Consider the following 25590-nt stretch of genomic DNA (forward strand, 5'->3'; position numbering starts at 1 on the left):
AGAAGCAAAAAGCTATAAGTCCTGCTCATCTAATTAGAATTAATATTCATTGATATTTTGAGATTTGTAGTATATTCTCTTCTTTTTATCCTAATTGATTTTTAGTTGCTTGGGGACAAGCAACAATTTAAGTTTGGTGTTGTGATGAGCGGATAATTTATACGCTTTTTGGCATTGTTTTTAGGTAGTTTTTAGTATGATCTAGTTATTTTTAGGGATGTTTTCATTAGTTTTTATGCTAAATTTACATTTCTGGACTTTACTATGAGTTTGTATGTTTTTCTATGATTTCAGGTATTTTCTGGCTGAAATTGAGGGACCTGAGCAAAACTCTGATAAGAAGGCTGACAAAGGACTGCTGATGCTGTTGGATTCTGACCTTCCTGCACTCAAAATGAATTTTCTGGAGCTACAGAACTCCAAATTGCGCGCTCTCAACGACGTTGGAAAGTAGACATCCAGAACTTTCCAAAAATATATAATAGTTCATACTTTATTCGAGATTAGATGATGTAAACTGGCGCTCAACGCCAGTTCCATGCTGCATTCTGGAGTCAAACGCCAGAAACACGTCACGAACCAGAGTTGAACACCAAAAATACGTTACAACTTGGAGTTCAACTCCAAGATAAGCCTCAGCTCGTGTAAAGATCAAGCTCATCCTAAACATATACCAAGTGGGCCCCGGAAGTGGATTTATGCATCAATTACTTACTTCTGTAAACCCTAGTAGCTAGTTTAGTATAAATAGAACTTTTTACTAGTGTATTAGACGTCTTTTAATTATCCAGTCTTTTGACTATCTAGTCTCTTGACCATTCGGTCTTTCATGGGGGCTGGCCATTCGGCCATGCCTGGACCTTCATCACTTATGTATTTTCAACGGTGGAGTTTCTACACACCATAGATTAAGGGTGTGGAGCTCTGCTATACCTCAAGTTTTAATGCAATTACTACTATTTTCTATTCAATTTGATTCATTCTTGTTCTAAGATACCATTCGTACCTCAACCTGATGGATGTGATGATCCGTGACACTCATCATCATCCATCCTTATGAACGCGTGCCTGACAACCACTTCCGTTCTACAAGCGAAAGCTAGAGTGCGTATCTCTTGGATTCCTGATGCACGACGCATGGTTGCCCCTCGCCTGACAACTGAGCCTTCCATTCTGTGAGATCAGAGTCTTCGTGGTATAAGCTAGAATTGATGGCAGCATTCATGAGAATCCGGAAAGTCTAAACCTTGTCTGTGGTATTCCGAGTAGGATTCTGGGATTGAATGACTATGACGAGCTTCAAACTCGCAATGGTTGGGCGTAATGACAAACGCAAAAGAATCAATGGATTTTATTCCGACATGATCGAGAACCGACAGATGATTAGTCGTGCCGTGACAAAGCATTTGGACCTTTTTCATTGAGAGGATGGGATGTAGCCATTGACAACGGTGATGCCCTACATACAACTTGCCATAGAAAGGAGTGACAAAGATTGGATAAAAGCAGTAGGAAAGCAGAGATTCAGAAGGAACACAGCACCTCCATACACTTGTCTGAAATTCCCACTATTGAATTACATGAGTAACTCTATCTTTATTTTCTATTTATTTATTATTAATATTCGAAAACCCAATAATCAATTATTATCCGCCTGACTGAGATTTACAAGATGACCATAGCTTGCTTCATACTAACAATCTCTGTGGGATCGACCCTTACTCACGTAAGGTTTATTACTTGGACGACCCAGTACACTTGCTGGTTAGTTGAGCGAAGTTGTGAGGTTATGTTTAGACCATGGTATTGAGCACCAAGCTTTTGGAGCCATTACTGGGGCAATCAATTTCGAACAACAATTTAAGTATGAATCACAATTTCATCCACCATTGCCACCATCGTCGCCACTGTTGACATGAGAAGAGAGGGAGATCTGAGAGTGATATCCGAGACAGAGAGAAGGGAGAAGATGCAGCGGCGCTGGTGGGCCTCATCGCCGCTGTCGCCGTACTTGCCAAGTCACCGTCGGGTAGCTGTCGCCACCTTGCTGCTGCTTTGCCGCCACCACGCTCTGCCGCATCACCACTGAACTTGCCAAGCCGCCGTTGCACACTAGAGGAAAGAGAGATCAAGTAGAGACAGAGAGCAGTGACGCTGCCATCGCTGTTGGGGCTGTCGCGGTGGTTGCCGTCATCACTGAAGGAGCTCGTCGCTGAGCTGCTGTGTCACCACCGGAGGAGAACTCGTCGGAAAGCTGCTGTCCTATCCGGCTGTGCTCTATCTTCCATTCTTCCTTCACTGGTTCCGCCATTATCCTTACCCTTTGAAAACGTCCTAGGAAGCGTTTCACACCTCTTTCAGTTCTGTTTCACCACCGTTCTAGCCTGGTTAGTGGTTGTTCTGTTTTGTTTTCGTTTTCTCTATTGTTTTACCATAGTTGTTGATGTTGTCGTCGTTGCTCTGCTTTTAGCCGTTCGTCACTTCTGTTCTGTTGTGCCTCTGTTCGCTGTTTTGCTTGCCTATTGGAGCTGCGGCTGCCTCCGTCCAAATTTTGCGCTCTTTTGTACCCTTTAGTTCGGTACTCCGGGTTTGGTATCTTCAGTCCCTTGAGACTAAGTTGTGAGTAGGCTTTACATTTATATTATTTGGCTTTACATCTATAATTATTTTGATATATGCTGCTTGAATTTATGACTATACTTACAAGTTATTAACAAAGGATTTGAATTTGATTTTAATAATGGATTTATTAGGACTAAATATTATTTTTGCGAAATTCGAATTTTTAATCTGCACATGAGACTATATACATGTTTGATGAAATTTTGTATTATTTTAGAATATTCGATTTTATTGAATATGTGCTTTTGAAACATTAAAGTATTGTGAATACTCACTCATATACTATGAATTTGTAAAGTATATTTGACATTTCATATGATTGAAAAGGATTTTTGATAAGAAAGTATTATTTGATTTGATTTGATACTATATATATTTGAAAGATCAAAGATTGGTTGTATTTGAAATTATATATTTTTAATTGGTTTGGGAGGCTCGTATTAGAAAACCGTAGTTAATGGCGGTTATGACGTTAACCTAGAAGCATTTGGCTCAGACCTCAGTTAGCAGGGGCATTGCTAGTCTAACGTGTAGGCCACACGTTGGATCTGTTATTCCGTATAGACACACTAGAGGAAAGGGCTACCCTTAGAGGTGGAGCCGCCCAAGTGTGGACTATTTGATTTGATTTCTGTATGAGAACTCCCTTATTGATTCACTTATTCATATAAATTATTATTTTCTAACTAAAATTATTTTCATAATAATATTTAGATGGTCTCATGTGAATTATAGATGTACTGTCTAGTCACTAAGTTGCAAAACTCACCCCTTTTTTAAAAAATATTTTTCAGGAATAAGTACTTGATTATGTGAGCATTTCTATTCAAGAATAATGATCTGCAATGGGTTCTATTCCTTGTTGAGCTCTTAGACGTCATCTGCTCCATATGTCACAGGCAGGATCCATCTATATTTATTTATTTATTTTTGTTAAATTATGTAATTATTCATTCTAGAAAGTGTAAATTTATAAAAAATTATTTGTAACCTTTTTATTTATCTTATATTCGAATCTGTTAGGCTTGCTAGGGAACTCTTTTTCCTGAGCGCCAGTCATGGCTCATTTTGGGCTGTGAAACTTGTACAAGGACACAAATACATCAACAAAATGAAACCAACGAAACACAAGGGCAAAACTTCACCAGCATAGCAGTTGCTGTTTACAAACTTTCTGGTAGTTCTATCAGAGAGCTCAGATTGCAATCACAACTCTGAATTGAAGAACTATGAGTGAAGAATCTCCAGTTAGTCAAGAAAAGATTAGGCCGTCTGATTCTTCACTTGATCGGGTTAATATACCAAGGGGAATGTAGAGAGACACTCCAAAAATTGTTTTGCCTGGGCCTCACATATAGGAAAATGATCAGAATTTGTTTGATAAATACACAATGATGTGTCCAACATTGTTGCCTTCCTTTTTAGCTTCAAAAACAGAACTGAAAGAGACAAATTCAGCTTTAGGAAAATTTGACATCAAAATAATAATACTACAATGGTAAATTTTATGAAAGTACTTACATGCTCACCAAGTTGCAATGGCCATAGAAGCTGCATAAAGCACATTTTCATGGTTGAATCTATAAAGAAAACAGATCCATCTATCTCTTCAGCCCCTGGAAAATATATTTGAGTTGGTATCTAAAAGAGACGCTACGAGATAGTGCAATTTAAAATATTAATACCTGTGGGATCCATCAAGTTTATAGTTACCTTCATAGAGAGTTTATCTGCAACTCTTCTTGCAGCATTCTCCGACACTCTCAAATATGAAGTAGTAATAGAGAGGAAGGCAGCTTTTCTCCTTCCATATTCTCCAACTTGAAGTAAATTATAAAGAGAAATAGGGTAATTATACCAACCTGAAGTTAAAATAGAAATCTCCTCTTCTGATCCCTATATATTAGTCCAGTTTACCACATTGAAAGAACTTGTAGATTGAATGAAGGTAATGTAAATATGGTTTCTATTGTATAAGATTATGTGCTGATAGCTCATCATATAATCATACATGGCAAAACCAGTAAATTTGATTCATTCATTTGTTTAATACATCTAAAGAAATTCTTAAAAGTTCTGGATACACAACAATGAATTCTTGTCTTCCTCTTTAAATTGTGGCAGCATGAGAAACATAAAGATTATCAAAACTCATCACCAATACGCTCGAGCTTATCAAAACCTTAAATCCACAGGGACTTAAGAGATGGCATCTGCCCAAGTGAAGGCAACATGCAGCAATTCTTGCAATACACCAGAGATGCACGTGTCATGTTTTGGTAAGAGGAATGCCCAAACCAATCTGGAAATACCTCTGTATCCATCAATTGCCAACTCTTTCAAGCCATGGTGTGGTCGCAGGCTGTCGAGGATATCTCTTTCCGTTTGTGTGCTTGAAACCATATCATCATATGAACACCATTTCAACAATAAGTAGTCAATTTGCTTTTTGTCTATTATCCTTGCACTCCTTGCTTCTTTGCCTTCAACATCATTTTCAACTTCTTAATCTCAAATGTTCCACGAAGATTCACAAGCTCTCCTAATTCTTGGATTCCATTCTCTTCTTGTCTTTCCATGACAAAATCACTTGAGAATTGCAACTCTTTCAATTTGCTTATTCCTCCATGCATTTCTTTCAAAGGAGTTTTTCTAATATCAAGATGCAGTAGTACATTCATACAACATTAGTGTTTGTAGATTTACAAGTTGCACAGTGACTCTGGCAATGTCTTAATATTAGTCCATGAGATATCCAAATAGCGTAGATGAATCAATTCACCTATTGAATCAGGCAATACATCAAGTTTATCAAATGATAAAACTCTCAAGTATTTAAACGTTGATGCTATGCTTTCCAATGTAGCAATGGAATTAAAATTTTGAGACTGAACGATTCAATTTTCCAAATAACTTCTACTTTGTCATGTATAGTATTTTTTTTCCTTACTTTATATATTTTCACCGTAGGAGTTGTTTGTTTAATCTTTAGGTAAGATTGTTGATATACATCTTCATCTTCCGATGTTCTGTGCAATAGACACATGATAAAAGAAAAGTTTCCAGCAACATAACGCAACAAGAAGCCAGTTGAGAAATGTGGTTTATAGATATTGATTATTATCACCATCATTATTATTTTTGGTATATTGATTTTTGCTTGGATTATAATTGGGACATGCCACTATGGTTTAAGTACAGCATTAGTGACCCTCTAATGAAGATTTACTAGTAAAAGAAACGCTACTTGTGACATTCCTGGATCTTGATCAGCCAAGCCAACTCTTATTTAAAGTATTTTAACAACTGATAATGCCGTGGAAGTACTTAATGAACTGAATTTCCTTTTGGAAGAACATGATTCTTAACTTTCATTTATTCAAGGAAAATTGGGTATATGCCAAGAGATTATTAGTTCTTGTAAATACCCCTGCAAGCTGCAAACATTTCAAGGTAATTAACAGTTGATGCATTATATTCAGTTCTAATTATAAACAGCGTTCTTAATAAATATTCTTGAGTTGAGTACAACAACCAAATTGAATTTGGTTTCCTTCGGTTATATGGTATATTCAACCAAGCTAGAAACCAAGATTTTTCCTCCTCGTGTGCACCTTTGGAAACATTAAGCTACTAGTCATATAGCATCCACCGTAATATAATTTTTGTAGTCATCTAATCTTACGAGAACCCTATATATTTATGGTTCTTAGGCAATAGACTTGTATTTTACAGTAACATTGTAAAATTACTTTTCACTCTAAGAATGGTGGGAATAAATTAAACTTGTGAAAGGCATAATATGGAAGCACCTGATGAGCGGATAATTTATACGCTTTTTGGCATTGTTTTTAGTATGTTTTTAGTATAATCTAGTTAGTTTTTAGTATATTTTTATTAGTTTTTAGCTAAAATTCACTTTTCTGGACTTTACTATGAGTTTGTGTGTTTTTCTGTGATTTCAGGTATTTTCTGGCTGAAATTGAGGGTCCTGAGCAAAAATCTGATTCCGAGACCAAAAAGGACTGCAGATGCTGTTGGATTCTGACCTCCCTGCACTCGAAGTGGATTTTATGGAGCTACAGAAGCCCAATTGGCGCGCTCTCAACGGCATTGGAAAGTAGACATCCTGGTCTTTCCAGCAATATATGATAGTCCATACTTTGCTCAAGATTTGATGGCCCAAACCGGCGTGGCAAATCAGCCTCAGAAATTTCAGCGTTTAACGCTGGAACTGGCATGAAACTTGGAGTTAAACGCCCAAACTGGCATGAAAGCTGGCGTTTAACTCCAGAAAAGGTCTCTACACGAAAATGCTTCATTGCTCAACCCAAGCACACACCAAGTGGGCCCGGAAGTGGATTTTTAAGTCATTTACTCATCTCTGTATACCCTAGGCTACTAGTTTACTATTAATAGGATCTTTTGACATTGTATCGGTACCTCATGACACTTTACACGTTTTCTTTGTGTACTTTCCACGGCATGAGTCTCTAAACCCCATGGTTGGGGGTGAGGAGCTCTGCTGTGTCTTGATGGATTAATGCAATTACTACTGTTTCTCATTCAATCATGCTTGCTTCCATTCTAAGATAACACTTGTTCTCAACCCGGATGAATGTGATGATCCGTGACAATCATCATCATTCTCAACTATGAACGTGTGCCTGACAACCACCTCCGTTCTACCTTAGATTAAGTAGTTATCTCTTGGATTCTTTAATCGAAATCTTCGTGGTATAAGCTAGAACTGATGGCGGCATTCAAGAGAATCCGGAAGGTCTAAACCTTGTCTGTGGTATTCTGAGTAGGATTCAATGATTGAGTGACTGTGACGAGCTTCAAACTCCAAGCAGGCGGGGCGTTAGTGACAGACGCAAAAGAATCACTGGATTCTATTCCGGCCTGACCGAGAACCGACAGATGAATTCCGCGTGCTGTGACAGAGCATATGCAATCGTTTTCATTGAGAGGATGGGAGGTAGCCATTGACAACGGTGAAACCCTACATACAGCTTGCCATGGAAGGAGACTTGCGTGTTTGAAGAAGAAGACAGTAGGAAAGCAGAGATTCAGAAGATGGAGCATCTCCAAACCTCAACCTATTCTCCATTACTGCAAAACAAGTAATCATTTCATGTTCTTTTGCTTTTCACAATCAATCCTGATAATTTCTGACATCCTGACTAAGATTTACAAGATAACCATAGCTTGCTTCAAGCCGACAATCTCCGTGGGATCGACCCTTGCTCACGCAAGGTATTACTTGGACGACCCAGTGCACTTGCTGGTTAGTTGTGCGGGGTTGCAAAAGTGTGATTGCAATTTCGTGCACCAAGTTTTTGGCGCCGTTGCCGGGGATTGTTGAGTTTGGACAACTGACGGCTTATCTTGTTGCTTAGATTAGGACTGTTTTATTTTTGTTGGTTTAGAGTCTTTTAGTTGAGTCTAGTTTCATATTCTAAGTTTGGTGTCAATTGCATGCTTTTGTTTTTCTTTTAATTTTCGATTTTTGCATGTTCTTAGTCCCTTTTTGATTTATAAAAATTCTAAGTTTGGTGTCCTCTTTGTGTTTTTCCCTTAAAAATTTTCGAAAATTGTGTGTTTGATTTTCTAAAAATTTTAAGTTTGGTGTCTTTTTGTGTTTTTCTCTTTCCTCTTTTCAAAATCAAATCTTTTTCATAAAAATTTTTCAATCATATCTTTCTAATTGCTATTTTCAAAATCTTTTTAATTAACTCATTGATTCAGTTTTCAATTTGCTTTGATCTTATTTTCTTTTTGATTTTCGAATTTTTATTTTAATTTTATTTTGTTTTATTCTATTTTTTTCGTAAATTCAAAAAAAAAAAAAAACAAACAAAATTTATCTCTTTGCAATCATTATCATTTCCCTTTTGTCCATTATGGACTTAAGTGGGATCAATCAGTCCAAAAGGACTCTGGGGTCATATGCTAACCCCATTACAGCTGCATATGGGAGTAGCATCTGTACACCTCCCATCAAAGCAAGCAGCTTTGAACTAAATCCTCAACTCATTATCATAGTGCAGCAAAACTGCCAGTATTCCGGTCTTCCACAGGAAGAACCTACTGAGTTTCTGGCACAGTTTTTACAAATTGCTGACACAGTACATGATAAAGAGGTAGATCAGGATGTCTACAGACTATTACTGTTTCCATTTGCTGTAAAAGATCAAGCTAAAAGGTGGTTGAATAACCAACCTACAGCAAGCATAAAGACATGAAAACAGTTGTCAGACAAATTCCTGAATCATTTTTACCCTCCAAAAAGGATGACACAGTTAAGGCTGGACATCCAAAGCTTTAAACAAGAGGATAATGAATCCCTTTATAATGCCTAGGAGAGGTATAGAGGTATGCTAAGGAAATGTCCCTCTGAAATGTTTTCAGAGTGGGTACAGTTAGACATTTTCTACTATGGGCTTACAGAAAAGGCTCAGATGTCTTTAGACCACTCAGCTGGTGGATCTATACACATGAGGAAGACAATTGAAGAAGCTCAAGAGCTTATAGACACTGTTGCTAGAAACCAATATTTGTACTCTAGCAATGAGTTCTCTCCAAAAGAGGAAGTCATGGCAGTAGTCACTGACCCTAGTCCTCAAGAACAGATAACTGAGCTTAATCAACAATTGCTCCTGATGACAGAACAGTTAGCAGACTTTAAAGAGATGCTCCATGAAACTAAAGTTGCTAACAAGAGCATAGAACTGCAGTTAAATCAAGCAAAACAGCAAATATCTAAACAGATAACAGAGGAATGTCAAGCAGTTCAATTGAGGAGTGGGAAGACCCTGAATAACACTGCTCAAAAGAGTAAAAAGCCAAACAAGGAACAATTGACAGAGGACAACCAAACCACTGTTCAAAATCCCTCTGAGGACAGTAAGAGCCCAGAGAGGAATGTCATTGGCGTTCAGACGCCAGAAAGGGAAGGAAAGCTGGCGTTAAACGCCCATTCCTTGCCCAGTTCTGGCGTTCAAACGCCAGAAAAGGGGGAAAAGTTGGCGTTAAACACCCAATTTCCACCCAATCCTGGCGTTCAGACGCCTGGGGAGAATCAGACACCTGAGAGTGCTGACAGTAATCCCTCTAACAAGGCTTCTTCAACCACTTCTGTAAGGAATAAACCTGCAGCATCTAAGGTTGAAGAATATAAAGCCAAGATGCCTTATCCTCAAAAACTCCGCCAAGCGGAACAGGATAAGCAATTTGCCCGCTTTGCAGACTATCTAAGGACTCTTGAAATAAAGATTCCGTTTGCAGAGGCACTTGAGCAAATACCTTCTTATGCTAAATTCATGAAAGAAATCTTAAGTCATAAGAAAGATTGGAGAGAAACTGAAAAAGTGTTTCTCACTGAAGAATGTAGTGCAGTCATATTAAAGAGCTTACCAGAAAAGCTTCAAGATCCAGGGAGCTTTATGATACCATGCACATTAGAAGGTGCTTGCACCAAGACAGCTCTATGTGATCTTGGAGCAAGCATCAATCTAATACCTGCATCCACTATCAGAAAGCTTGGGTTGACTGGAGAAGTCAAACCAACCCGGATATGCCTCCAACTTGCTGATGGCTCCATTAAATACCCATCAGGCATAATTGAGGACATGATTGTCAAGGTTGGGCCATTTGCCTTTCCAACTGACTTTGTAGTGCTGGAAATGGAGGAGCACAAGAGTGCAACTCTCATTCTAGGAAGACCCTTCCTAGCAACTGGACGAACTCTCATTGATGTACAAAAAGGGGAAGTCACCTTGAGAGTCAATGAGGATGAGTTCAAGTTGAATGCTGTAAAAGCTATGCAGCATCCAGATACACCAAATGACTGCATGGGCGCTGACATTATTGACTCCTTGGTAGAAGAGATCAATATGGCTGAAAGCCTAGAATCAGAGCTTGAGGACATCTTCAAAGATGCTCAACCTGATCAAGAAGAACTAGAGGAGGCAAAGGAATTTTCGAAAATTCCTCAGGAGGAGGATAAGCCTCCCAAGCCTGAACTCAAACCACTACCACCATCCCTGAAATATGCATTTCTGGGAGAGGGTGACACTTTCCCAGTGATTATAAGCTCTGCTTTAAATTCACAGGAAGAAGAAGCACTGATTCAAGTGCTAAGGACACACAAGACAGCTCTTGGGTGGTCCATAAGTGATCTTAAGGGTATTAGCCCAGCTAGATGCATGCACAAGATCCTATTGGAGGATAATGCCAAACCAGTGGTCCAACCACAGAGGAGGCTAAATCCTGCCATGAAGGAGGTGGTGCAGAAAGAAGTCACTAAATTACTAGAGGCTGGGATTATTTATCCTATTTCTGATAGCCCCTGGGTGAGCCCTGTCCAAGTTGTTCCCAAAAAGGGAGGCATGACAGTGGTTCATAATGAAAAAATGAACTGGTTCCTACTAGGACAGTCACAGGGTGGCGCATGTGTATTGATTACAGAAGGCTCAATACAGCCACCAGAAAGGATCATTTCCCTCTACCATTCATAGACCAAATGCTAGAAAGACTAGCTGGCCATGATTATTACTGCTTTTTGGATGGCTATTCAGGCTACAACCAAATTGCAGTAGATCCTCAGGACCAAGAGAAAACAGCATTCACTTGCCCTTCTGGCGTGTTTGCCTACAGGAGAATGCCTTTTGGTCTGTGCAATGCACCTGCAACCTTTCAGAGGTGCATGCTCTCTATCTTCTCAGATATGGTAGAGAAATTTCTGGAAGTCTTCATGGATGACTTTTCAGTATATGGAGACTCATTTAGCTCCTGTCTTAATCACCTAGCACTTGTCTTGAAAAGGTGCCAAGAGACTAACCTGGTTTTAAACTGGGAGAAATGTCACTTTATGGTGACTGAAGGAATTGTCCTTGGGCACAAAATTTCAAGCAGGGGAATAGAGGTGGATAAGGCAAAGGTAGAGGTAATTGAAAAATTACCACCACCTGCCAATGTTAAGGCAATCAGAAGCTTTCTGGGGCATGCAGGATTCTACAGAAGGTTTATAAAGGATTTTTCAAAAATTGCAAAACCTTTGAGTAACCTGTTAGCTGCTGACACACCATTTGTGTTTGACACACAGTGTCTGCAGGCATTTGAGACCCTGAAAGCTAAGCTGGTCACAGCACCAGTCATCTCTGCACCAGATTGGACATTACCATTTGAACTAATGTGTGATGCCAGTGACCATGCCATTGGTGCAGTGTTGGGACAGAGGCATAACAAGCTTCTGCACGTCATTTACTATGCCAGCCGTGTTCTAAATGACGCACAGAAGAACTACACAACCACAGAAAAAGAGTTACTTGCAGTGGTCTATGCCATTGACAAGTTTAGATCCTATCTAGTGGGGTCCAAAGTGGTTGTGTACACTGACCATGCTGCTCTTAAATACTTACTCACAAAGCAGGATTCAAAACCCAGGCTTATAAGATGGGTGTTGCTTCTGCAAGAGTTTGATATAGAAATAAGAGACAGAAAAGGGACAGATAACCAAGTAGCTGATCATCTGTCCCGAATAGAACCAGTAGCTGGGGCGTCCCTCCCTTCTACTGAGATTTCTGAGACTTTCCCAGATGAGCAACTCTTTGCCATTCAGGAAGCTCCATGGTTTGCAGATATTGCAAATTATAAAGCTGTGAGGTTCATACCCAAAGAGTACAGCTACGTGCAGAGAAAGAAATTAATTTCAGATGCCAAGTACTACCTCTGGGATGAACCATATCTCTTTAAGAGATGTGCTGACGGAGTAATCCGCAGATGTGTACCCAGAGACGAAGCACAAAGGATCCTATGGCATTGCCATGGATCACAGTATGGAGGACATTTTGGAAGTGAGCGAACAGCTACTAAAGTCCTCCAATGTGGCTTCTACTGGCCTACTCTCTATAAAGATTCCCGAGAGTTTGTGCGTAACTGTGACAGTTGTCAAAGAGCTGGCAACTTGCCTCATGGATATGCCATGCCTCAACAAGGGATATTAGAGATAGAATTGTTTGATGTATGGGGAATTGACTTCATGGGACCATTCCCACCATCATACTCAAACACTTACATTCTGGTGGCAGTGGACTATGTATCTAAGTGGGTAGAAGCAATTGCTACACCCACTAATGATACCAAGACTGTGCTGAAATTCCTCCAGAAAAACATCTTCAACAGATTTGGTGTTCCCAGAGTATTAATCAGTGACGGAGGCACTCATTTCTGCAACAAACAGCTATACTCTGCTATGGTTAGATATGGAATTAGCCACAAAGTGGCAACTCCGTATCATCCACAGACAAATGGGCAAGCTGAAGTCTCTAACAGGGAACTAAAGAGAATCCTGGAATGGACTGTGATAGCCCGAAGAAAGGATTGGGCAAAGAGCTTGGATGATGCTCTGTGGGCATACAGAACAGCATTCAAGACTCCTATAGGAACCTCTCCATACCAACTGGTGTATGGGAAGGCCTGTCATTTGCCTGTGGAACTGGAACATAAAGCCTACTGGGCAACCAGATTCCTAAACATGGATGCACAGTTAGCTGGTGAAAAAAGACTGCTCCAGCTAAATGAGCTAGAGGAGTTCAGACTCAATGCCTTTGAAAATGCAAAAATTTATAAGGAAAAGGCAAAGAAATGGCATGACAAGAAGTTGTCAACCAGAGTCTTTGAGCCAGGACAAAAAGTCCTGCTATTCAACTCTAGGCTCAGACTGTTTCCAGGAAAACTTAAATCCCGGTGGAGGGGTCCGTATGTGATTACAGGAGTATCACCATATGGATATGTTGAGCTTCAGGATATTGATTCTGACAAAAAGTTCATTGTTAATGGACAGAGAATCAAGCATTATCTTGAAGGCAACTTTGAGCAGGAATGCTCAAAACTGAGACTTGAGTGATTCTCAGTGAAAGTCCAGCTAAAGACAGTAAAGAAGCGCTTGCTGGGAGGCAACCCAGTCATTAGGAAGTTGTATGAATTGCTCTTACAGAGGCAAGTATCAAAAATGAAGGAATTCACAGAGTTACAGAAGGATTCAGCTCAAAAAGCAGAGAAAAAGAGCTTACTGGCGAAAAAACGCCAGTAAGGGGCATTTTGGGCGTTAAACGCCAGAATGGGTACCATTCTGAGCGTTTAACGCCAGGAATGGTGCCATTTTGGGCGTTAAACGCCAGAATGGGCACCATTCTGGGCGTTTAACGCCTAGTGATAAAGGATTTCTGGCGTTTAACGCCAGCCAGGGCACCTGGCTGGGCGTTAAACGCCCAAAAGGGGTACCAAGTGGGCGTTAAACGCCAGAATGGGTGCCATTCTGGGCGTTTAACGCCAGTAAGGTGGGGGGACCACAATTTTGTTTTCAAATCAGATTTTTTCAAACTTTCCTTTTCTCACCCATATTTTTCTACAAAAATACATTTCAATCTCTCATCATTCACTTTCAAATTTTCAAATATCTAAAATCACTCTTCAAATCTCTCAAATCATTCCCAAATTTTGTTCAAAAAATCACCCTTTTCTCAAATTCTTTCCATATCTTCTCAAATCTCCTTTCAAATCTCTCTTTGTTTTTCGAAAAAAACTCCCCTCCCCACCTTATAAATACACGTTTGGCTCTCTCTTCCCACCACACCATTCGAATTTCCTCTTCCTTTCTCTCCCTTCTTTCTTTTCTTTTTGCTTGAGGACAAGCAAACCTCTAAGTTTGGTGTGCTTTTCCGTGATCACTAAGCCAAGATTCATCAAAATCATGGCTCCTAAAGGAAAACAAATCAATTTAAGAGGAAAGAAAGAGAATAATCCAAAGATTCTTTGGAACCAAGAGAAGTTCTTAACCAAAGAACATGAAGACCATTATCACAAAATAATGGGTCTGAGGTCAGTGATCCCGGAAGTTAAATTTGATCTGAAAGAAGATGAATATCCGGGGATCCAAGAGCAAATTCGAAACAGAGGATGGGAAGTTCTGACCAATCCTGAAATAAAGGTTGGAAGGAACATGGTTCAGGAATTCTACTCTAATCTGTGGCTAACAGATAAGCAAAGAATGACTGGAACTGCTTACCATACCTACAGAACCATGGTCAGAGGGAAAGTTATGTACTTCCATCTGGACAAAATAAGAGAAATCTTCAAACTACCTCAACTGCAAGATGATCCTGATTCCTTCAATAGGAGGATGGTGAGAGTAGATAAAGGGTTGGATCAAGTTCTAGAGGATATATGCCTCCCTGGGACTAAGTGGATAACCAATTCAAAGGGTGTCCCAAACCAACTCAAGAGGGGAGACCTCAAGCCAATTGCAAGAGGGTAGTTAGACTTTATTGGGCATTCCATATTGCCCAATAGCAACCGTTCTGAGGTCACCATCAAGAGAGTAGTGATGATTCATTGCATTATGCTTGGAAAAGAAGTGGAGGTTCATCATGTGATTGCTTGTGAGATCTACACAATTGCAAATAAAAATTCCACTGAAGCCAAATTGGCTTACCCAAGCTTGATTTCCTTGCTCTGTAAAGAGGCTGGGGTGAAGATGGGAGTAGATGAGTTCATACCCATTGAACACCCAATCACCAAGAAGTCAATGGAAGGACAAATGCAAGACAACTCTATCAAGAGGAGGGCGCAGGAATTCCTCCCTGAATTTCCAAGAATTGACTACTGGACCAGCCTAGAAGCATCTATCACCAAGTTGCAAGAGACTATGGAGCAACTGAAGGAAGAACAGCAGAATCAGAACTGCATGCTCTGCAAATTGCTGAAGGAACAAGAGAAGCAGGGGCGTGAACTCCAAGAGTTGAAACGCCAAACGCTCTCCTCTCAAGCTGAGGGAGCATCCACTTCTCAAAATCAAGGTTGTTGAGTCCTAACTCTGTGAAAAACTCTATCATTAGGAGCCTATGTTTTTGCGTTTTCTTTTTCTTTTGTTTTGTTTTCTATTTTTATTTTTTTTGTCTTATATCTATTTTTGAGTCTTGTTCTTAATTCATAATTAATAAAATTGAAATTTTATGCCTTAAAGATATGAATGTCCTATGAATCCATCACCTCTCTTAAATGAAAAATGCTTTAATCACAAAAGAACAAGAAGTACAGGATTTCGAAATTTATCATTGAAACTAGTTGAATTAGTTTGATGTGGTGACAATACTTTTTGTTTTCTGAATGAATGCTTGAACAGTGCATATGTCTCTTGAATTTGTTGTTTTGAGAATGTTAAAATTGTTGGCTCTTGAAAGAATGAGGAAAAAGAGAACTGTTATTGAGGATCTAAAAATCATTAGATTGATTCTTGAAGCAAGAAAAAGCAGTGAACACAAAAAAAAAATTTGGAAAAAAAAAAGAAATAAAGTTGTGATCCAAGGCAACAAGAGTGTGCTTAAGAACCCTGGACACCTCTAATTGGGGACTTTAGCAAAGCTAAGTCACAATCTGAAAGGGTTCACCCAATTATGTGTCTGTGGCATGTATGTATCCGGTGGTAATACTGGAAGACAGAGTGCTTTGGGCCACAGCCAAGACTCATACACTGGCTATGTTCAAGAATCATTGTGCTTAACTAGGAGAATCAATAACACTATCTGAGTTCTGAGTTCTTATAGATGCCAATCATTCTGAACTTCAAAGGATAGAGTGAGATGCCAAAACTGTTCGAAGGCAAAAAGCTACTAGTCCCGCTCATCTAATTGGAGCTATGTTTCCTTGATATTTTGGTGTCTATAGTATATTCTCTTCTTTTTATCCTATTTTGATTTTCAGTTGCTTGGGGACAAGCAACAATTTAAGTTTGGTGTTGTGATGAGCGGATAATTTATACGCTTTTGGACATTGTTTTTAGTATGTTTTTAGTATAATCTAGTTAGTTTTTAGTATATTTTTATTAGTTTTTAGCTAAAATTCACTTTTCTGGACTTTACTATGAGTTTGTGTGTTTTTCTGTGATTTCAGGTATTTTCTGGCTGAAATTGAGGGTCCTGAGCAAAAATCTGATTCCGAGACCAAAAAGGACTGCAGATGCTGTTGGATTCTGACCTCCCTACACTCGAAGTGGATTTTCTGGAGCTACAGAAGCCAAATTGGCGCACTCTCAACGGCGTTGGAAAGTAGACATCCTGGGCTTTCCAGCAATATATAATAGTCCATACTTTGCCCAAGATTTGATGGCCCAAACCGGCGTGGCAAACCAGCCTCAGAAATTCCAGCGTTTAACGCTGGAACTGGCATGAAACTTGGAGTTAAACGCCCAAACTGGCATGAAAGCTGGCGTTTAACTCCAGAAAAGGTCTCTACACGAAAATGCTTCATTGCTCAACCCAAGCACACACCAAGTGGGCCCGGAAGTGGATTTTTAAGTCATTTACTCATCTCTGTATACCCTAGGCTACTAGTTTACTATTAATAGGATCTTTTGACATTGTATCGGTACCTCATGACACTTTACACGTTTTCTTTGTGTACTTTCCACGGCATGAGTCTCTAAACCCCATGGTTGGGGGTGAGGAGCTCTGCTGTGTCTTGATGGATTAATGCAATTACTACTGTTTCTCATTCAATCATGCTTGCTTCCATTCTAAGATAACACTTGTTCTCAACCCGGATGAATGTGATGATCCGTGACAATCATCATCATTCTCAACTATGAACGTGTGCCTGACAACCACCTCCGTTCTACCTTAGATTAAGTAGTTATCTCTTGGATTCTTTAATCGGAATCTTCGTGGTATAAGCTAGAACTGATGGCGGCATTCAAGAGAATCCGGAAGGTCTAAACCTTGTCTGTGGTATTCTGAGTAGGATTCAATGATTGAGTGACTGTGACGAGCTTCAAACTCCTAGCAGGCGGGGCGTTAGTGACAGACGCAAAAGAATCACTGGATTCTATTCCGGCCTGACCGAGAACCGACAGATGAATTCCGCGTGCTGTGACAGAGCATATGCAATCGTTTTCACTGAGAGGATGGGAGGTAGCCACTGACAACGGTGAAACCCTACATACAGCTTGCCATGGAAGGAGACTTGCGTGTTTGAAGAAGAAGACAGTAGGAAAGCAGAGATTCAGAAGATGGAGCATCTCCAAACCTCAACCTATTCTCTATTACTGCAAAACAAGTAATCATTTCATGTTCTTTTGCTTTTCACAATCAATCCTGATAATTTCTGACATCCTGACTAAGATTTACAAGATAACCATAGCTTGCTTCAAGCCGACAATCTCCGTGGGATCGATCCTTGCTCACGCAAGGTATTACTTGGACGACCCAGTGCACTTGCTGGTTAGTTGTGCGGGGTTGCAAAAGTGTGATTGCAATTTCGTGCACCAGCACCCAAACATAAGATAGGCACACTTTGGCAATAGTTAATACCAGCAAATTATTGAAGATAAGACAGAACAACAGAATACCAATTTTTAACGTGGAAAAAGCCCTCTTAATGTGAGAGGAACCCACAGGAAGGAAAAAATATTCACTATTTTCCAAATCAAAGCTACAAACAAGTCTCAGAACTTACAAGCACTACTAATCATAAGTGCAGAACTCTTGTCCAAGAACATAACCACATAAACTAAATGGTGAAATCAATGATATAATAGACAGCCGGTGTTTATGAACATTTTAGCTAGAGAGCATGGATAGCGATCACACCTCAAAGTTGAAGGACTGTGATAAGAACCTGCTTGATGAATACACAATGATGTGTTCAACATTGTTGCATTCCTTTTTAGCTTCAAAAACAGAACCGAAAGGGACAAATTCAGCTTGAGAAACGTAAAACAGAACCGCAATGCAAAATTTTGACAAATGTACTTACATGCTCACCAAGTTGCAATTGCCACAGAAGCTGCCTAATGCACATTTTAATGGTTGAAACCAGAAAGAATGCAAATCCTCCAGCATAGCAGTTATCTATCTCTTGATGCCCCTGGAAAATGTATGTGTGAGTTGGTATCCATAAGAAACGATATGAGATAGAACAACTTCAAAGATCAATACCTCTAGATCCATCAAGTTTTTGTTACCTTCATGAAGAGTTTAGCTGCAACTCTTCTTCTTGTAGCATTTGCCGGGCAAAGGACAGTGTTGAATTTGAAATAGTAACAGAGAGAAAGGAAGCTTTTCTCCTGCCATATTCTCCAACCTGAAGTAAATTGCAGAGAGGAATAGAGTAACTATACCAACCTGAAGCTAAAATAGAAACTACTTCTTTTGATTGAATGAAGGTAATGTAAATATGGTTTGAATTTATATAAAAATTATCTGATGAAAGAGACAACTTAATCATACTCAATCAAGCCTCTTCATATATGCATTGTATTTACCATTGCAGCTAACTATCCACAACATTTTAGCTTTCAAGTTCCCTCTCCTTTTCTACAATTGACACTGTTTCGGTTTCAGAATATTTGACCTTCTCTGCTCAAGTGACAGCAAGGGCATTCCCATGTTTCTGAATTGCTGCTTATTCCTCAATGTATCTCATGGAGAGCTCAGAGGCTTTCTCCTGACACACTAATACACAAATTAATAACATTTCAAGACTAAGAATTTGTCATCACAAAAACCAAACACAGTTATCATTCTATAGCCTTTCAGTTGTTTTTATTTTCTACACTATTTTTTTGAAATGCATAGTACTGCAGTAATGTTGGATCATTGTTTAGATTTTAGGATCTGCAGTGAAATGATATTTAACAAATATAAATGCCACCAAAAAGTGAAATTACAAAGAGGAAGTTAAATGCAGTTAGAGAGAAAAATAAAGTGATCAACAAGCATAATTTAATTGCCATAATATTACAAGTTAGAAAGAAAAGATTTTCAATATAGACATTTCAGAACAGAATCTTAAGTAGCTTAATATATGTCCAAACTGCACATACCAGGATAAAGACCATTGGCTAAATTCATGGTATGCCTATATTTTAGTTTATTTAAAAATAATAATTTCAAAAAAAAAAAAAAGATAGATACTCACCAATAAGTGAAGTTGACAGAGATGAAATTGTTGTCTGATGGCTTCATCGCAACTTGACCTTCTAATGACATTAGCTATATCGAGTTCATCTTAGGAAAACTGTTTATTGATAGCGTGTTCAAATGAAATTATACAAGGCATTAGATTAGTGTATAATAATATGAATAACTCTCCATCTATTCAATTTAAGAGTTACAAATCCAGCAAGCAGTTGAAGGCATAAATCCCAACTTACTCTTCTAGTTCTTACTGATGATAAGGCTCGATATAGTACAATATGTTTTTTTTTTAATTAAACTAAGCTCAACACACTAAGTGGAGCAACTAAAGAAACAACAAGAACTTCATAAAAACATAAAATCCTTGTACTTCTGGCAACACCATCAACCACCAAAAAATTCACTCTCATTCCAATCATTGTAGTTCAGCATAGTCTTTCTTATTACGAACTCCACACCTGTTTCCTGATTCTGAAAAATCCTAGCATTGCGTTCACTCATATGTTCCAAATAACTGTAAAGAACCCCGGCAACCATTTTTTCTGCTCTTGTTTCCGCTTATGCCTACCGGTCCACCTCTCAAACAGTTCCCTTATGGTTCCAGGCATGGACCACACCTCCCCAAAAGACCTCAACCAACTGCACCACACCTGCCATGTGAACTCACAGAGGAAAAAAATGCTCTACCGACTCTATCTCCTTCTTGCATAGTACACAGAGAGTATCACTGAGCCTAATAACACCTAGTCTACTCAATCTCTCCTTAGTATTCACTCGACCAATGAGCACAAACCACCCAAACAGCTCAATTCTCGGTGGTACCATCCCTCGCCAAACTGATATAGTACAATATGTTACCAATAAATTCAGATAGCTCGTCGAGCAGTGTATCTCTGTATACAAACAAGACAAGAAAGAAATAGTTACTGTTAGAAAAGATTATACAGCAATAATTTGATCCTTTTATTTTGAAAGCTTATACACCTCATGCTGATTCCTTTTACCTTGAATCTTCTAGCACGATAGGTAACACTTTGATAAAAAACGATTAGAAAAAAGTACATTTCAATCTCAGAAACCATTTTAATAGCCCTATTTAATTTGATAAGTACAATGAATTTGGTTAAGCATAAACATAAAGATTAGGCAAAGAAACAAACACCATTTTTTAACTGTTTTCTTTCCACAAATCAAGCTATCATTTTTTAACTCTATGCAAAATAGTGTGTGTTGTTTTTAAAATAAAGGAAATGAGAAACATGAGAGATTAAAAAATTACCCACTCAGATCTGTATCGAAAGCTTGAATGGTGGGGATGTGGGAAATTTTGGGCCAGATTAGTTGATGCTTGTTCTTGTAGTGTTCTCCCAGTAAACCACACCTTGTAAGTTGAAGTAGCAAGAGAGAGGGAGGCAGCTTTTCTCCTTCCATATTCTCCAGCTTTGAACAGTCATAAATGTGCAATTGTTGAAGGGAGGTGAGGCGGAAAAGCTCGTTGCACTCCAATGTCTCCAGATTATCGAACCAGTATATCACAAGAGTGGTAAGGGAGGGAAGGTGAGGCAGCGAACCCACCTCTGGGTAGGAAATGGATCCTCTCCAGTTTTTTTAACACTTGAGGAAATGCAGTGTGATCTTCCACCGTTAACTTTATAAGTGAGACTAAAATTAAATATGAAAGAGAAAGCATTGAAGGGTGAGAGATCACAATTGACACTATCCAGTTTTTTCTTCACTGGAGAGGATCCACTCCCCCTCTGGGTATGACTTTATGTAATACCCGGTCTAACCGAAATTAATTAAATAATGAATTAAGTAGGAGCGAATATGGTTGGAAGATTTGGCAATTGGAATTTGATGATTTCAATATGATATTTGGATTCAGTGAATTTTTCCGAGTCGGAAGACATAGTTTTCTGCGTAAAAGCGCGCAGTGGAATTTTGATCGGCAGTACCGGCTGAGACCTGTCTGGTACTGCAGTTGAGAAAATTGATTATGAGTAAATAAGATTAAGAAATAAGGAATTATAATTAGGGGAGGTAGAAATATTTGAAGTGCGATTTAGAGCGCTAATCTTAAAGGTTTTGGTCCAAAATTAGGTCAACGGACAAAAATAAGTGAACTGGGCCTAAGTGGGCCCAAGACCCAACATATATAAACATTAGTTATGAGCATTTCAGCTCATTTTTACCCTAAAAGAGAGGTTGGGGCGCTGAAATAGAGAAGAGAGAAGAGAGGAGAGAAAACCTAACTCTCTTTGATCTTCAAACTAGGGGTGGGCATGGTTTGGATTTTTAAAAATCCAAACTGGATCCACTTCAGAACCAGTTTTATGGTTTAGAAAACCAAACCAGAACTGGATTGAAGAGCAAAACCGGTTCTAAACCGGTTTGAAAAAACAAAAACCGGTTCTAAACCGGTTTTAAAATTTAGATCCAGTTTTATTTACAAACCGGTTTTAAATCTGGTTTTACTTGCAAAACCGATTTTCAATCCGGTTTTTTTTAAATCCAAATCTAAAATCCGGTTTTTTTTATAAAATCCAGTTTTAAACCAGATTTTTGGTAACCAAAAATCCAGTTTTAAAACCAGTTTTTGAAAATCCAGTTTTAAAACCAGTTTCTTCAACCAAAAATCCAATTTTTAAAACTAGTTTTCAAAAATTCAATTTTTAAACCAAATATTTTAACAAAAAATCCACTTTTAAAACCAATTTTTAGAAATTCAATTTTTAAACCATAATTTTTTTAAAAAGTAAAATTAATACTAAAGTCATTTTAAAGTGTATAGGTTTATTACAACTAGAATTTGGTTCTTTATAAATCTAATGACAATAACTAATCTATATAACATTTAATCATTCTCAAGACATCAAAAGAATACCACCAAAATATCTCTCTAACAAAATATCAAAAGATGCCAAATTGCCAACAAGATCATCAAACAACCACAACCTTTGAGGAAAATATATCTGCAAATAACAAAATATACCTTTGTCATTTTAAAACAAATCTTTGAATGAAAGTATTAAACCAAATGAGAATATTAAGCATACCTAGTCATCATCAATATTAAACCTAGTCATCATTAAGAATATTAAGCCTTCACCCCTACATGTCTCAAAATAATGGCAATCTACCTCTTTCGGGATACATACTGCATCAAACCATAACCTTAGTCTCTAAAAAGCTTCATCCTTAATAACATACAGTCTATAAACTTGTTCTTCAACTCTATACTATCTTGTGTTAAGGCAACTACTCCAATGGGTTGCTCATTTTGTTTAAGGTCAATCCTCGCATGCTACTCATTTTTCGATTTTGAACACGTCAATTATTAAGTTATGCAAGTAAAAAATGTCTAAAAAATAAGATGTCTACATATATACCTGATGAATATTCCAATCGTAGAAAAAGAATGTTTCTAATGAAAATAATTTCTAAAAAAAAAATTAGAGCGCTAAATATAATTATTTTTAATCTTAATTGTCATCGAATAATCTTGAAATATAACACTAATTATATGCACACTTGCACACCATTAATTACTTCATACTTTGTATCTTATGTTACATTATTATATTGATACATTGTTTATGGCTAAGTTGGAGACTTTACTAACAAAATCAAACTCATGCAACAAACAAACCAATCCCAATGAAGCTAAGAACACTGTGACAGGACCAAGCATCCACAGCATCAAAGGAACACTAACACAAAAAAATCTACTCCCAATTAGAGCGAATGGGTTGCTGTGTCAGCAGTAACAACAAACCTTCAACAAGAATTTTGGAATTTTAGAATTTTGACTAATCATATCCTACTATCTACACCTGCCTGCACTAACCAATACAGAGAGACAAAACACAACCAGTTTTGGAATTGTTTAAGGCACTGTGCAGATGAGACAAGCCCTGTTGAAGAAATCATGACCACCATAAAGCCATTTTTTCAGAGGAATCAGATTATATAACTTATTGTTATTGTTATAAATCATAATATCATTTATGCTACATTCTACTGAATTTGAATCCAATATAAAAGGTGAGTTGTTACCAAATCTCACCTTATTAGTAATGATGAATGAATCTATAAGAGTGAATTGAAATATAGGTTTTGGTGTGTTGGGAAATGAATCTATAAGAGTGAATTGAAATATAAGAGCAATCATATTTCTACTGTCAGAAGTTTAATATTTTATTTTCTAAGAGCAATCATCTCATATAAAAATATGCCTATGCCAAATCATAGTTATTTTAAACATGAAAAGATCCAACTCCAACAAAGGAACCCACACTTATAACACTTGAATTTATTCGTTTGTTTGTTTCAATGGAAAAATGTGTTAGGCCAAAATCCACTCTGTTGATTAGCATCTCCAAATACATGTGGCTGATCCACATTAGCACCACTCATCAAATTGACAAACCAATTTTCCTTATAACATTAGCATTCAATCATCACAATATAAAATCACATATTCAGAAGATCAATTAAACATTCGCCACAACATAATCAAGCACAAATCCAGCAATACAAACTCAACCAATACAGCTTCATAATTTCAGTTTATATATCATATGATTGAGCTTCTAACTACCCTAACCCTTATTCTTAGTAGCTAATTTCTCTTAGTATAATTCTCTTGGTCTTAAATCACAAAGAACCTGGAAATTAATCAAACTTAATAAAATAAAATGGAAAATGGACAAAAACCTGGAACAGAAAACTAGAACAGGGGCTACTGCTTGTTCTGCTTGTGCTGGAACTGTTTGTTCTGCTTGTGCTGGAACTAGATTCAGATATGTCCCACACTATGACAGAAATTGTAGAGTTGATTGATAAGCTTGATACAATGAGTCAGCGACGGTGAAGAACTGAAGATGACGGCGGAGAAGACCAAAGGCAGAAGAAGAGAAACAGAGCTGAGACCCGTTCAACGTTGAATGAGACGATGCCAGTTTTCTGCTCCGGTGCCGGCTGCGGTGGAGAGTGGAGACTCCCCGGTCGAAGGAGATGAAGCGAAGGAGTAGAAGAGGAGAGTGGAGACTCACCGAATCAGAAATCCGAAATTAGGGTTTTTTTAAGATTTGGATCTTAATGTGGATCTGGATCTGGATCCGGATTTAAAACCATTTAAATGGATTGGATCAAAAACCAAATTATAAAATAAATATAATTTGGTTTGGATTTTTTTTGGTTTAAAACTGGTTTTTTTTAAATGGTTTGGTTTGGATTTGGATTAAAATCCAAAATTTGGATTTTTTTGCCCACCCCTACTTCAAACCACCATAACTTGAGCTACGGAGCTCCGATTGACGAGCCGTTTGCGGCCACGCGTTGCTCTTCTCATCCTCTACAATTCTATCTAAGTTTTGTGGTGAGTAATCCACTGTCCTCTGCCCAGTTTTCATTTTTCTCTTCAAATTCGAATTTGGTTTGGGTTTTGAGGAAACCTTGTGATTTTGGTTGTTTATGAGTGCTTTAGTATGAGCCATGGTGATATTCATCACAAACTCCAGTGGATTAAGGTAAGAAATCCTCCAACCCTTGTGAATTATCATTTTTATGAGCCATAGGTTGATGTATGTATGTAATATTGGTTATGTTAGTGCATTTGATGGTTTTGGTGCACAATTGGGAGATTGGTGTTGCTTGAGGAGCTTTGGTGAGGCTTGGGACTAAGGTTGGTGGAGACTTCCAAAGAAGAGGCTCAATTAATTTGGCTACAAGAGGTACGGTTTAAGTTTCATTTAAGTACCGTGTGGTGTGATGAGAATTCCTAGGCTAGATGCCCCTAGGATTAAGTTTGGATTGTGTAAATGGTTGATGCTAATATGCATAGTTGGTATGTAATGTGAATTGATGATTGGGTTGAGAATTGTGTGGCCTTGTATGCTTGGTGTATTGAAAATTTGATGTATTGGGTAATGAGTATTAATTTGTGGTTTATGCATTTAAATTGTGAAATTGGGCCGGAGGGCGTAAA

General features: G+C 38.2%; 1 long non-coding RNA gene across 1 annotated transcript; it reads right to left on the reverse strand.

The window, feature by feature from the left end:
* Positions 1–21973: 21973 nt before the first annotated feature.
* Positions 21974–24880, reverse strand: LOC112739976 (uncharacterized). The gene is made up of 2 exons (XR_003813065.2): positions 24318–24880; positions 21974–22573 (listed from the first exon to the last, which is right to left on the reverse strand). It is a non-coding gene; the product is annotated as an uncharacterized lncRNA (long non-coding RNA).
* Between the last annotated feature and the right edge of the window lie 710 nt (positions 24881–25590).

The sequence above is a fragment of the Arachis hypogaea genome, chromosome 2, assembly GCF_003086295.3.
Source record: "Arachis hypogaea cultivar Tifrunner chromosome 2, arahy.Tifrunner.gnm2.J5K5, whole genome shotgun sequence".
In the NCBI taxonomy this organism is placed as follows: Eukaryota; Viridiplantae; Streptophyta; class Magnoliopsida; order Fabales; family Fabaceae; genus Arachis; species Arachis hypogaea.